The following is a 15,544-nucleotide window of genomic DNA, read 5'->3' as shown; positions in this document are numbered from 1 at the left end:
CAGAAGCCATAAAGCTGGAATTACAGTAATGCCATCCTGAGGCCAGAGATAGGAAGCAAGCGTGTCATTCACCCTCGCCCAGTGGAAGTGGCCTCCCAAGACGGGGCCCAATCCAGGAAAATAAACACTGAGGCAGAAGAGGTGAAACGAACGAACGGCATCTTAGGACAACAAAGAGCACAGCAGGTCAAAGTTCAGAGTCATTCCATTGACAAAGGCTCTCTGAGCATCTACTGAATACGGAAGTACATCCAGAGAGCAGCAGAAAGGGGTGTGTCACCAGAGCCATGCTGGGCGGTGGGGACGATGGCCACCTGGGGGCTGGGGAGCTCAGGTAGGCAGCAGAAGGCCAACTCGGACAAACCCCCTTCTCAGTCCAGTTCACAAGCCTCCCCTCCCAGGTTCTGGGACCTCACAGTGGCTGCATGATAGTTCCCGGGAAAGGGGGAACTCAGGACACTGACGGCACAAGAAGCTGGGTGGGGAGTCGGGGAGCAGCCAATGCAGGGCACCTGGGCACCCCTGAGAAACGTTCTGTCCTTGAACCACTCTGAGACACTCGGCAGCCACACCCTTAACTCAGCCGGCACGACTTTTGGTTCTTGAAGCCTGCTGGGTTACCAGACATAGACTCTCTTATAAAAGATGTCCCCAGATTTCTCTCTTTTTTTTTTTTTTAATTTTTTTAATGTTTATTTATTTTTGAGAGAGAGACAGAGAGATAGAGTGTGAGCGGGAGAGGGTCACAGAGAGAGAGAGAGAGGGAGACACAGAATCTGAAGCGGGCTCCAGGCTCAGAGCTGTGAGCACAGAGCCCAACGCGGGGCTCAAACTCATGACCGGTGAGATCGGACCTGAGCCGAAGTCGGACGCTTAACGGACTGAGCCACCCAGGCGCCTAAGATGACCCCAGATTTCTTGATTATGGGACTATGTCAGGTTGGCCCCTCTTCCCCACAGAGCAGGAGCGAGGCCAGCTTGCAAGAGGTGGTTCTCCACTCAGCCCTGCGCCTCTACTACCTAAGACGTGAGCTGCGATTCTCCAGAGTCTGGGAAGGATGTATTTGGACTCCTTGGAACGGAGCAGATGCCCTGGCTTCTTGAACTTAATGAGGAGTGAGACACTTAGCTTTGATCTCTGCCCCAAGCCACGGACGATCAAAATACTCTGGATTTGTACTTACGTAGGTAGCTCCATTAGGTACCTCCGTTTTTAGGCAAAATTGCACCCAGCAGCTAAACCAGTGTTGGCACCTCCCAGGTGTAGCACCCCTTAGCTGCCCACACCCAGCCTCGTAAGTCTGTGCCTTGGCTCGTCAGCCCCAAAGCAGGACATTAAAGACTGAGCTACATCTTTAATAATATTTTAAAAAATGTTTAAGAACCACCATAAAAATCCACTGGATGGCATTTTTTTTTTCCACTTTGGCAAAACTAGAGTCATCGTCTATGTTATTACAAACTCAACCACAAGAGAAGAAAGTCAGCCAGTCACAATTTAGAAAATCACATTCCAATAGCCCTAGAAGGGTATATTAGCTGAGCGGAGATGTGTCCAGTCACATCTGTCTTTTTCCACAGACGCTGCTCCCCCAGGCCACTATTGAGCAACCTGTCCCCTTTCCAAGCAGCCTCTGTATGCTGAATACTGACCTGAAGTGATTCTCTGTTTTCTCAAACCTACAGACCAAGAGGCCTTGGACCTGATATAATTTGAGAAGCCCCAGAGACAGATCCCTTGACCTTCCACCCCTCTGCCAATTTAGAGATTCATTGGAGGGAAATGTTACTTCTAAAATGTCCCTTATAAATGCAAGCTGCTCCTCGGAGGGATAATGCATTAAGCCATATGGCCGTTCACACTTTAGTATGAAGTAGTCCGCTAATAGCTACCCTTTATGAAGCGTCTCCTCTGGGCCTTGCATGGAAGCAAGAACTTTCAACAGTCACTTACCCAAACTTTGAAGGAATTAAACATTATAAAGCTTTGATGGGGGGAAAGTCTGGACATGTCTGATTAACAAGGGGTTAGGATGGAAAGGGACACGAGAGATGGAAGGCCGAGGGGGTAGCATCGACTGTTAGGAGGAACTCAAGATCGTCTTCACAGAGGTGACATTTCAGTGGAATTTTGAAGGATGTGGAGTAGTTCAACAGGTAGCCAAGGCAAAGGAGGGGAAAACAACATGGGAAAGATCCATGTACAATGGCATCCTGTATCAGTCCGAGTGCCAACAGGACTAGTCCAATGAAGAGAATTCAAGAAGGGTTTAGTAAACAGATTACTGACAAAGGTGTGGGCAAGATATAGGGAAACCACAAGAGACAGTGCAAGAGTCCAGGGGCTATACCATCCCTGAACTCAAAAGGATAAAGGAAGGCAGCAGTTACGTGAACGCTGAGAGAGAACATTGTATACAGCAGGCCACCTTGAGAGGATCTGCGACTTCTAACGCCCACAGCCAGCCTGAGATGACCCCACAGAATGGAGGCCGAGGAAATAAATACCTGCACCTCTCTCTCCCTCCCTCCCTCCTCAGATCTCCTGCGGGGCTCCCCATCTGCCAGGCCCAACGGGAAGCCAGAGGTCAGGGCAGGAGAGCCTAGGTGATGCACCCCAAGTAGTCAGATTCCTAAGGCTGAGAGCTGGGCAGAGCAGAGTCAGGGTGGATCTGGGGTGGGGGCAGCTGGAAAGCACCCAGCAGTGTGTGAGATGTGGCTGGAGCACGGAGTATGGGTCAGGGTGAGGGGGGTAGCCGAGGGTGTGGGGTGTGGGTGAACACAAAGGAGCCTACCTGTCGAGCTAAGGAGGAGTGGAAACCATTGACCTGCAGTGGTCACAGAGGCACTGGCCGCTGCCGGCCTTTGCCCAGGGCCCTGGGAAATCATCGCTGGGCGTCCAGCAAATGATGCGTGGCAGCCAATAACTCCTGAGCTAAGCCAACACCTTCCCGAGCCTCCCGAGCTGTGCTCTGGAAGCCGACCCCAGCCAGCGGCGTTGTCTCCCGGAGCTCCTGCCACTGCAGAAGAGAGCCTGGGAGAGCAGAGGGGTGGCTACTGAAGGGAGCACAACCTAGAACATCTTGAACCAATTCAAACCAGCCTATCTCTTTGATTGATATTCCAGTCCACCTTTTCCCCCTTCCACACGTGGAAAGGCAGCCCTGTGACAAGAAGCTCTGCGGGAACAGGTTTCCCAGAAAAACGAAAACTGTCCGTCTGCCTACCCCAAGGGACCACTCCAGGCGGCCAGCCGGGAAGCCAAGGCAGTCCTGCCCTGTAAGGCCTCAGCAAAAAAGATGAGCGCCAGCCCCCTCTCATCTGGGAAACATTAAAAGCAATCTCTGAAGTGATTCATTAAAAGTCCTCCAGTGGCAGAAGACCATCACCCAGATGTGAAAATAAACACAGAGGGAAATTCCAGCATTCAGAACTGTTTCAAGTCTTGAAACAAATGCATGGTTATTTCAGGGAAAGGAAGAGTCTATTGACTGTCTTTCCAAGCCCACAGAATCCAAGTCAGACTCTCTCCATAGCCAGCAGGCCAGGCAAATTCCCACGATGCCAGATTCAGAAAACTGAAAGCACTCACTTGACTCTCTGGGGCCCTTCCCACTTGAACTTCTCAGCGGCTCCCTGGCCAAGGCCAGTCACCCACACTTACCAAGCTTCTGGTGGTGCAGCCTTCAGCTCAGCCTTCGTAAGCATCGGAAATTAAAGTAGAAGCAATTGTTCCATGCTGCTCTGGAAAAAAAAAAAACAAAAACAGCATAGAAACTAAATGCAGCACGAATCAGTATCAAGCAAAACAGTGTATGCCCTGATTGAAAACGGGAGAAAATGGGAGCATATTTGGGCACTGATCACATATTATCACATCCAGTGTCTGGCAGAGTAGATGGCACAGGGTAGGCACTTGATAAACATGGAAGGAAGGAAGGAAGGAAGGAAGGAAGGAAGGAAGGAAGGAAGGCAGGCAGGAAGGCAGGAAGGAAGGAAGGAAGGCAGGCAGGAAGGAAGGAAGGAAGGAAGGAAGGAAGGCAGGCAGCCAGGAAGGAAGGAAGGAAGGAAGGCAGGAAGGAGGGAAGGAAAGAAGGCAGGAAGGCAGGAAGGAAGGAAAGAAGGCGGGAAGGAAGGAAAGAAGGTGGGAAGGCAGGAAGGAAGGAAGGAAGGAAGGAAGGAAGGAAGGCAGGAAGGAAGGAAGGAAGGCAGGCAGGAAGGAAGGAAGGAAGGAAGGAAGGCAGGAAGGAAGGAAGGAAGGAAGGAAGGAAGGAAGGAAGGAAGGCAGGAAGGAGGGAAGGAAAGAAGGCAGGAAGGCAGGAAGGCAGGAAGGAAGGCAGGAAGGAAGGAAGGAAGGCAGGCAGGAAGGAAGGAAGGAAGGCAGGAAGGAGGGAAGGAAAGAAGGCAGGAAGGCAGGAAGGAAGGAAAGAAGGCGGGAAGGAAGGAAGGAAGGAAGGAAGGAAGGAAGGAAGGAAGGCAGGAAGGAAGGAAAGAAGGTGGGAAGGCGGGAAGGAAGGAAAGAAGGCAGGAAGGAAGGCAGGCAGGAAGGCAGGAAGGCAGGAAGGCAGGAAGGAAGGAAGGAAGGAAGGAAGGAAGGAAGGAAGGAAAGAAGGCAGGAAGGCAGGAAGGAAGGCAGGAAGGAAGGAGAGAAGGTGGGAAGGCGGGAAGGAAGGAAGGAAGGAAGGAAGGAAGGAAGGAAGGAAGGAAGGAAGGAGGGAAGGAAGGCAGCCAGGAAGGAAGGAAGGAAGGAAGGCAGGAAGGAGGGAAGGAAAGAAGGCAGGAAGGCAGGAAGGCAGGAAGGCAGGAAAGAAGGCGGGAAGGCGGGAAGGAAGGAAGGAAGGTGGGAAGGAAGGAAGGAAGGAAGGAAGGAAGGAAGGAAGGAAGGCAGGAAGGAAGGAAGGAAGGAAGGAAGGAAGGAAGGAAGGAAAGAAGGCAGGAAGGCAGGAAGGAGGAAAGAAGGCAGGAAGTCAGGAAGGAAGGAAAGAAGGCGGGAAGGCGGGAAGGAAGGAAGGAAGGAAGGAAGGAAGGAAGGAAGGAAGGCAGGCAGGCAGCCAGGAAGGCAGGAAGGAAGGCAGGAAGGCAGGAAGGCAGGAAGGAAGGAAGGAAGGAGGGAAGGAAAGAAGGCAGGAAGGCAGGAAGGAAGGAAGGAAGAGGGGTTGGTTCTCCACCCATGAGAAACTTGTCCATGAATCCAGAAGTTACTGAAGTATGTGCCTTACTTGGAGAAACCCTACAGAATCACACCTTACCCCTACTTCCCACCCATTTAACTGGTAAGGATCAGAAAAAGGGAAGTTCCTTGAAGCGAAATTTAGATCCTTCCCACCGGAAAAATACGAAACTACTCCTACACACCTGGGAGTTCTTTTTGTGTTATTACTGTAAAACACACACGACGCGAAATTTACCATCGTAACCATTTTTAAGTGAACGCTTCGGCGACCTCAAGCACACCATTGTGCAACCATCACCACCATCCATCTCCGAACTCTTCATCTCGAAAAACTGAAACTATACCCACTAACCAGCAGCTCCCCACTTCCTCCTGTCAGGCCCTGCCAACCATCATTCTACTTTGTCTCCATGAACTTGACTGCGCTATGTACTTCACCTGAGTAGAATCATACGGTATTTGTCCTTTCGTGTCTGGCTGATTTCACTTAGTGTACTATCCTCCAGATCCACCCATGTCGTAGCACGTACCACAATGTCCTTTCTTGTTAAGGATGAGTAACGTTCCACTCTTATGCGTGTACCACATTTTGCTGATCGTTCGTCCATCACTGGACCCTTGTGTCGCTCCCACCTTTGACTATTGTGAATAATGCTGCATGATCATGGGTTGACAGATAGCTCTTGGAGTCCTTGCTTTCAATTCTTTTGGGTATATACCGCTAGGATTTCTTTTGGGCGGTGACTTTTCCCTGAAAGGTGGAGGTGGGTGGAGGAAAACCCAGCATTCGCTGAGATGGAGCAAACCAGTTGGCTGTCAAATGACTGGGAAACACAGCAATTATAAACGTAGGTATATTTAGACTTCTTACGGTACGCTGTGCACACAGATAGTTATGAGCCTTGGGGAACCCCAACCTCATCCCATTCCCAGTAAAAGGGGCAGGGTTTGGAAGCCTGAGACCTGGGTTCAAATCTCAGGAGGAGCCCTTTTGAGTGAAGACTACTGAGAGAGTATATGATACGCTCGCATATTGTAAGCACTCAGTAACCTCTGTCTTCTCCACCCTAAGACCCTTTTTCCTCCATCTGAATTCTGGATGTAGATGACCAGATACCAGCTTTGTCATAACCTGTGAATGTAATGAAATTCAGCCAAACTGCTCTGACGAGATCCTAGAATTTTCCCAGGAAGAGGGTGGTGTCAACAACCCTAACTTGAGAATGCGTAGCACTCAAAGCTGGCACATTCACCCGCCAGATGTCCCCATTCACCTCAGGTGAAAAAGGATTTCCAAAGAGTAAGTCTTTGGCTCGGGGCCACGTAGCAAAACTGTTAATAATGTGGCTGAGGGACAGACCCAACAGTGGAACATAGGGTTGAGGGAGAACGTTCTGGAATTAGCAGTCCTGGATGTGACCTCAAGAAAGTCACTTCACCTTCTCCAAGCTTCAGCTTTCTCGCCTGTAAAATGGAAGCGATAATACTTTTGCCTCCTAGAATGGCTGTGAGGAGTAAGAGAAGGACAGTGTAGTAACATGCTTGGCATAGAGCCCACATCCAATCAGCCGTGGAACCAGAAAAGACGAGCCAGGTCCCCTCTCCCTTCAATCCTCGGGCATTTCTGCAGGAACAGGGGCTTTCATGGGAAGCTGGCATCCTGCTCTGACCCTTCTCCAAACTGGACCCTCAGCACTCTCCACGTTTTCTTTTGTCACCTTCATGGCCTTGATCATAAAGCTCAGGAGAAATAAAAAGAAGCTCACCCACCCATTTACCCACCTATCCATCGATCCATGCACCCAGCCAACGTTTATTGAGGGCCTACCCTATGCCAAGCCTGACAAAGCCACTGGGAACCAAGAGATGAATGGAACGGGCCTCTCCTCCGCAGGAAGGCACAGGGCAGTGGGGGAGGAAGAGAAGTTAACGGTAAGAATGGCACCTGGGTGGCTCAGTCAGGTAAGCATCCAACTCTTGATTTGGACCCAGGTCATGACCTCGCGGTTCATGGGTTCAGACCCCACAATGGGCTTTGTGCTGACAGTGCAGAGCCTGCTTGGGATTCTGTCTCTCTCCTCTTTCTGCCCCTCCCCTGCTCATGCTGCCTGTGCTCTCTCGCTCTCGCTCTCTCTCTCTCTCTCTCTCAAAATAAATAAATTAAAAAAAAAAAAAAGAAGAATGGCAGACGCTTACTTAGGGCCATGTGCTAGGCATGGCTTCAGGTCTCTTGGCATAATCTGTTTCATTCTCCTCACACCCCATGAAATAGCGCTGCAATGATTCTGTTTCACAAATATGGAAACGGCATATGGACAGTAACTTACCCAAGGTCACAAAGCTATTAAATTTAACCTCTAAACTGTCAGAACCTAATCCTAATAGGAGTCCGGGGACAGAGGTCAGGGGGTGGGGCTCAAGGGCAGGAGGGACGGTGTCCTACAGTTCCCCAGAGTCAGCAGGCCACAAACTGCTGTGGGACTTCCACAACCTGAAGGTTGACAAGTGGGGGCTATATAGGTTACACTCTTCAGCACGGTCCCTTACAGTCACCGAGTGCTGTCCTCACACGTCAGCTCACTTCACCTTCAAGAGAGCTCTGTGAAGGGGATCTAAGCTGTCCCCACTTCACAGAGGAGGAACCTGACACTCGGCGGGAGGACGTGTTGGAGCCAACTCAAAGCCAAGGACGCCCAGCACATGCACCCGTCAAAGGCCCCCGTTCAGCTCAGATGAAAGAATTATTTCCAAAGAGAACATCTTTGGCCGGGTCCTACGTGCTTGCCAAAGGCAAGGGAGCTGGAAATGCATTCGGTCTCTTTGTCTCCCACCAATGACCAGCCCACATGGCAGCGTGTCTTCCTTTATCCTCTGCGCTGGTGTCCCCTCCTGAACACAGCCACAATGATCACTTCATCTAAGACAACACCCCATAGCTCCCCGCCGGCCTTCCCTACTCCATTTCTCTTCAGGACACTTATGGTTATCTGGTATCAAAGTAGACTTATTTGTTTAGTATCTGACTCTCCCAACTAGACCAGGAGCTCCATGAGGGCAGGAAACACGTCCCTTTTGTCTTTCACTGTACCCTGACACCTGGAACAGGACCTGGAGCATTAGAAGCGGTCAGTGTGGTTTAGGTCAATGAATGAATGAACAAATGAATGGAAGTGGGTGGGTTAGGGAATTACCCTGTGGAAGAAGCCAGAAACAAGGACCAGGAACTCACCCGGGACACAGTCCCCTGCCCCACCCTGGGTATCAGGTACCCCCAGTCTTGGCCTTGGGCTAATAGGAACATCTGACCTCTTGCCTTCGCCTTCCCAGTGCCTGTCCCTCTCAAGGACGCTCTCCTAGGTGTCATGCCCATAAAGAGCCCCTCAGTTCAGGGACCTGCTTGAATAGTACCCATACAGCCTCATTCCAGGTCTTTCTTATTCACTCATTGCCTCACACTTATACCCTTTCACCCCAGAATAGTACCAAGCCCAGTCTATTTCCTCAGGTACCTTATAATCCTGCAAACTCATTCATGCTAAGGTACTGATGAATAAGAACAGGTGTTCGATGTAATTTTTAAAGGGAGCCTTCTAGAGACAATATAGTAAAATACTAGAACGGCTCACTGTAGGAGTTTCAGGTCTCCTAGAAACTCTACATGCCTCATCATACACAGAATATGACCTGTGGATGCCATCCATTCATTCATTCATTCACTTGCATCTTCATCCAGCACTTGAGCAAACATTTACTGAGTGCCTTCTGCCTGCCAGAAAGGTCCTGTGTGCTGAGGATATGAGAGTGAGCAAGACAGCCAAAGTCCCTGCTCTCAGAAAACCCAGTGTCTGGTTGAGGAGACAGAGCAGTCAGCAAAGACCCTGCCAAGGAGCTTCAACTCTCAGTGTTAGTACCACAACAGAGGGGGTAAACCCGTGAGGGGACCGGAGGCAGCTACCCAAGGGATGGGAGGTCAGGAAGGCCTGCTGGAGAAACTGTAGTCTCCACTGGCTGCTGGCAGTTGACCAGGACTTCACCCGGGAACTGGGGGGCTGCAGGCATTCAGTGCTTGCGAGGGTGCAGAGGTCTGAGCCAGTCTAGGCAAGGCTCGCCCTGGGCCCACCTGCTTCATGCAACCCTTAAAAGTGGCTGAAGTTAAGCTCAGCCATGGAGTGTGCGCCAGGAAGTCGGAAAGAGCAACAAGGCAGGGTGTCCTTGGAACTGTGCAGATGCCAGCCATTCTTCCCTCCCTCTGGAATGTCAGAAATCACGTCTGTGTCCTGGGGTTCTCCGTTGCCTATGAAACTGTCCAAGTTCACCATCCTAACAACACAAGCGGTGAATCAGCTGCCTCTGCACACAGTCTGCAGTGCCTCCTAGACCCTGGCATGTCCGGGGAGCTGTTTCAATATTCTGCTGTCTCTTCCTTTGCCTGCCAAAGGAAAGAAAGCCTTCAGCATTAACTACAACAATTACAGGTGACCTGAGAGGTTTCTTTGACCTGCCACCTAAGGTAAGTGCCTTTCTGCAGATATTCAGGGCCTCACTTTTAATTCATCTTGAACCCAACTTTGCCCCTCACCTCCACCCACCCACCAGCACTACCTTGAACATGCTCAGTTGCCCAGTGGAAAGAATCATAGCACTTTCCTTTTCTGGCTTTCTCTGATACAACAAGCTTCCAGCAACCGTCAGAAAAGAAGGCAAGTAACATCCGTGGTGGAGACAAGCCTATGAAATTCGTTCAAAAATACAGCAAGGCACTGTACTCACTACAGAGAGACACATGCTGTTCCATGGACAAGGGCCCATTTGTGAGTCACCAAGCATAATGGGATATTGTTGAAAGTGTTGGGAACATGAGAATTTCCTCACTGCCCAACTTGGGTAATGCTGGAGCTACATTTGCCTCCAGAAATGAAGTCAGACAGACTCAACCCAACTTCCAACTGCCAGGCCCCAAGACCATGGGGCCACCATGTTTTTATGCTGACTGTTGTTAATGGGAGTCACTTCCCAAGTTGTGTTGAAGCGTCGACTTCTCATCCGCTTGTGCAACAGACGTGGGTGCTTTGACAAAGGACATGCCCAGAACTCTGACCGGAGGACCTTAGACCACATGAAAGACTTTTAAAGGCCCTCACATCAGGGTTCTGCACCGTCAAATAGATTGGTGGGGAGAGGGAAAAGTTGCCCATGATTTGGTGTGAGGAAGGGATATGGCAGGCGTGTGTAGCAACAATCTGGCTAGAACAATACATAAGAGCTCTCACTTCTTGAGTATCTATGATAGGCCAGGCAATGTTCAGTGCTTTATGTGCATGACTTCATTTCCTTCCTACATCCATTACATACAGGAAGGTCATGTCAACATCATCTTACAGAAGGAAGCTCGGGGCTGAGAGGTGACAACATGCCTGTGTCACAGAGCTAATGATCTGCACAACCAATTTAAACTCAGGTCTGGGGGACCCTTGCGGTGGTGCTCTCTTAGCTGGCACACTGTGCCACATGAAGGACGGTGGGGCAGGAAACTGGGTGGCTGGGAGTTATTTAGTGCAGGGGGGTTGGAACCTCCTCAGCCCTGGATAAGGGTAGCATGAGAATCCGGATGCACAACCCCAGCCCCTGAGCTCCCCTCTCCCGCGATCCTTTACGCCTGTCTCTACCACAGCTCTCGTCACGTAACTCGGCACTGAGATGGCTTGTTGGAACGCCGTCCCCCCACCAAATCTTGAGCCTACCAGAACAGGCACTCCATTCTATTCTTTGCACCTGCCACACCTGGAGCTCTGCTTACACTCCAAACATTTTCATGGGACCACATGAATCAGATGGGTAGAGATGGCGCCAAGATGCATAAATAATTCAGATGATCTGGTTCAAGTCCAAGCTCAGCCACCAGCTAGCTGTGTGGCCTTGAGCGGGTAACTTCTTTCCACCGGGCCTCAGTTCCCTCACCTGTACCATCAGGAGATTCACTTACAATGGTATCTACCAAATGTGAGACAGATTCCACAGGTGGAATGCAAATGAACCCTCCTTTTAGTTCACTTAAATTAGCATTCAATTTAAATTTCAATTAAATTGATACAGATTTATTTTTCTGTTTATAACAATGTAACTAGCTCACCAAGCCCTTGAAGTGTACCTTTAAAATGACATTAAGGTTTTTTTTTTTTTTAAGTTAATTTTAAGGGGCGCCTGGGTGGCTCAGTCAGTTAAGCATCCGGCTTCGGCTCAGGTCAGGATCTCACGGTTCATGAGTTTGGGCCTCGCATTGGGCTCTGTGCTGTCAGGGCAGAGCCCGCTTCAGATCCTCTGTCTCCTTCTCTCTCTTCCCCTCCCCTGTTCGTTCTCTCTCTCTCTCTCCCTCTCTCCTTCTTTCAAAATAAATAAATACAGTTTAAAAAAACACAAAATAAAACTTAAAAAAAGGAGTTAAAGAATCTGTGGGGGGTGATGGTGAAATAGGCGAAGGGGATTAAGAGTAACACCATGATGAGCACTGAGTAATGTATACAACTGTTGAGTCACCATATGGAACGCCTGAAAAACTAACATAAACCCTGTATGTTAATTACACTGGAATTAAAGCAAAAAAAAAAAAAAGTTTAAAAAAAAAGGAATTCACTCTTTACAAAACTGCAAAAAAAAAAAAATCTCTTTGATAATGTCCATTGGTCCTTAAATATCACAAATAACCGTGGAAGTGACACATGGACGAGTGAGCTTTAGAGATCCAGTCCGCGGATCTTTAATGTCGATGCCTCCGACGGGGAGGACCAGGGAAGGGGCTATGGAGCATGAAGGCTCATCGAAAGAAGAGAAGGAAGGATAAAAACGAGATGTTCAAAATGACCTCTGGCCTCCACGGTCAGGACTCAGCACCTACGGATGCCTACTACATCCCTGGCACCGGGCCGTGTGCCATGGGACACATTCATCCGGTGTGAACACAGCCAGAAAAATGAGGGATGGGGCAGGGGAGCGGGAGCAGAACAACCAGAAGTTGACTTTGTCCTGTTAAACTGTTCGGTGCTGTCTGCAGAAGCTAATGCAGGCGGAACTTTCTTGGTTTACTTTGAAGAAAACACAGACCGGGGACGATGCTTCCTAGAAGATGAGGGTGTTGGGGGGGGGGGTGGTTTGTTGATGCCTCTGTTGAGGGAGACAAGTAGGGGCTTGGGCAAATGACTTCTAATTTCCTATCTAAATCTTTTTTTTTTTTTTACACTTATTCATTTTTGAGAGACAGAAAGACAGAGCACAAGTGGGGAGGGACAGAGAGAGAAGGAGACAGAATCCAAAGCAGGCTCCAGGCTCCGAGCTGCCAGCACAGAGCCCGACGCGGGGCTCGAACTCACAAACTGTGAGATCATGACCTGAGCTGAAGTCGGACGCTCAACCAACTGAGCCACCCAGGTGCCCCCCTATCTAATTCTGACTTGGCTTGGTGCTGTCACTGAGTACTGGACTCATCTGAATATGTATTCCTCGGGTTTAAAAGCTCATTAGTTAAAGCAACCAGGCCAGTAATGATTTCACCTGGAAAATTCCACCTTAACCTGGGAGCTGCTCGGCAGCTGCCTCCCGTTCAGGGTGGCCGGCTCTTCCTCAGGACGCTCGGAGGTGGGGCGGCGGTCACCGAGAAGGGCCGAGGGCAGGGATGCAACAGTCTGACTCCATCGGCTTCCGGTTCCTAGAAATGGGCAGAGCCAAGGGCGGTGGGGTGGATGAGGGCAAATCCCACCCCCACTCCAAGCAAAACAGCTCTCCTGAACCCAGGTCTACACAGGGACGGAAGCCAGAAACGTCCCTGCTGCATACGAAGGAACCAGACATATGTTTCCCATGTTTGCCAGGAAAACGACTCAAGTGAACACAGCTTCCCATGAAAAGCAAACCAAAAGCAAATAAGACGCGGGAATGGATCCCAACATTTCCTTTATGCCCACTGTATAACCTTCCTCTAGCCGAACATCCACCACTAAGATCTGCCCACCTTCTTTCAGATGTGGAGGCTAAAATATGTTTTCCCCGCTACTTGGGGACCCTGCATGAAGACATATAAAACGAAGCAGCAGTGGGTGGAGACCGCCCAGCTGGACACGAGTAAGGAATACCATTTGCTAAGCAAGTCCTGTGTAGTGCCAGGCACTGAGTTAGGCACTGTCTGTTTACGATCTCACAAGTCCTGCTTGACGCTTCCTTAAGCAGGTGTTACAGTTTCCATTTTATAAATGAAGAAACCGAGGCCGGGGTGAGGGTAAGACATGGGACTTGCCAGAAACTCCATGAGGAGGAAGGAGCAGAGCTAGAATTCAAGCCCAGGTCCGTCTGAGTCCCACAGCCACACTTCTCCCTGACCTCATCACGTCCTCCTTCCCAGATGGCACCTGACAACTACCCCAACCCGGTTTCTGGAGGGTCCTCTCAGTCTATATCCCTGGCCGCCGAGCCGCTCCCCTCTCTTGGCCCCTCTCCTCAGTATGGTATGTGCTCCTTCCTCCCTCCTCCTCCAGGTGAATTTGTCTCCGTTATTCTAGAACCAGGCTATACTCTGCTTTCTCCAAGAAAGCGTTCATCCACAGGACTGTCCCCTTCTAACCTCTCATGACCTGAAAGGTAATGATGTTCAATCTGTTCCTCGAATGCCAGAAGACGTAATGGGTTTCAGTGCTGTTCCTACCCAAGTTCAAGAGCACAGCCACCATCCCTCTGAGAGTCAAGACCCCGTGCTCTCTATTTCCAAGGGCTACAGGTGTGATGATCCTTGAAGGAGTGGGGGTGTCCACATAGGGCTGTTTGGATGAGACCTGACAAAATCTCCAGGCTCAGTAACTGTTGTTCTGATGGATGATCCACAGGTATACAGGTGTCCAGAAGGCCATAAGCTGGAATGACTAGGCAAATTGCTGCTGGGACTCCCCTGTGGGCATCTCCCAGGTCAGCTCCCAGGCTGCCCCTGACAGTTTCTCACTGCTGACCTTTCCTCCCTGCCTGGACCTCAGTCAGGCCCCCTCATTTGTGCTCAGCCCCACACCCACCTTTTCCCAGTCCTCCCTCCAGTCTGCGCCCCCCCCCCCCCGTGGTCTGGGTTGGGGAGAGGCCCATGAGGCAGTTTCCTGACCCTCATTCTAATCCTCAGGTTGCAGAAGAAATTGTGCCTCCTCCCGTAGGCCCCCACCTTTGACTCACAGAGGCCTGTTTTGCTTGTCTCACCACTGGACATGATTCAAGCCAGAGAGCAAGTAGTTAAATCCTCTTGCACTTGAATCTCACGGTGTTCTAGCTATGCAACTTGGTCCAGTTCCTTAACCTCTCTGTGCTGAAGTCCTTTCATCCATCACACAGCTGTTGTGTGAGGAGGAAAGGAGTTCACACACATGCAGCTCCCAGAACAGGGTTTGGCGCGTGGTAAGCACTCCATAAATGTTTGCTGTGGGTATTACTTCTTGTGCTTTTTATTCCCACAATTAAAACCAGCTTCTCTTCATGTGTGGTGGCCTCTGTCTGACCCAAAGAGAAGTCCTACAGGGAGAAGGAGGAAGAAAGTAAAACACAGAGGTGGAGTCTCAACGTTACAAACTCCTGACAGCTGGTATCCAACTGGACGTCCAAGCAGGGCCCAAGGCTGTGCAGAGTCCGGAGCAGGGGCAGAGAGGGGCCCAGTGGCTCAGCCCAGGACTCCCCAACTCTCACAGCCATGGAGGCTGGGTCCATGGAGTTCAGTAAGGTCTCCAGGCCGCACGGGGCCCCAGATGACACCTGAGATGCCCCTCATGACCACCCTGAACATCACTTCCTCATGGGTAAAATCAGGATTCTGATAATACCACCCTCCAGGAGCAGCTTTGGAAATGAGCTGGATGGATACATGGCAAGAGCTTTGAAGAATGCCTATATAATGACACTTCCCAATGCTAGGTCTTATTATCTTGGTAATTCTTATTTTCTTCTTCGTGCCCTCCTGCAGCTTCTCCACTCTCTATGGTGTGTGTGTGTAGTAATTTTACGACAAAGGAAATATGGCGAAATGGCATGTTTTAAAGAAAAAAAACAGTGATTAAAGATGGAGTATCAATGCTGAGGATGTAAAGAATGGAGAGGATATATCCAGTTGGGGATGAATCAGGGTGCACCTCACGGAGGCAGCAGCATTTGAGACAGGCTTTCAAGCATGGGCAGAATCTGGTTAAGTAGCCAACAAGCTTCCTTGGCACAACAATGTGCCAACAAGATTCCTGGAGAGTCAAGGAACAGAGAAACTGCTACTAATGAAAAAGATGTGAGGAGAGAAAACCCAGAAATGCCAGCAGGAGAGGCAGGAAAAGGTCTTAGGAGGGGCATTTTTTTTCCCAGAATGCCTAT

At 50.1% G+C, this 15,544-nt stretch overlaps 1 long non-coding RNA gene across 2 annotated transcripts in view; it reads right to left on the bottom strand.

Moving 5' to 3' along the window:
- The window catches only part of LOC147584200 (uncharacterized), a 315,495-nt gene that overhangs the window by 179,652 nt on the left and 120,299 nt on the right, over positions 1–15,544 (bottom strand). The window contains exons 1-2 of one of the 2 annotated variants that reach the window (XR_015255273.1): positions 9,294–9,681; positions 3,665–3,744 (exon numbers count right to left, since the gene is read on the bottom strand). This is a non-coding gene — a long non-coding RNA (uncharacterized LOC147584200). Of the gene's footprint in view, positions 1–3,664; positions 3,745–9,293; positions 9,682–15,544 lie in introns of those variants that run through there. The other variant, XR_015255254.1, reaches the window with a different exon arrangement.

This window comes from Puma concolor, chromosome A1 (genome assembly GCF_028749965.1).
Source record: "Puma concolor isolate L17-30 chromosome A1, mPumCon1.1.hap2, whole genome shotgun sequence".
Classification (NCBI taxonomy): Eukaryota; Metazoa; Chordata; class Mammalia; order Carnivora; family Felidae; genus Puma; species Puma concolor.
Note: the sequence above shows the minus strand (reverse complement) of the source record. Positions and strands in the feature narration are given on the sequence as shown.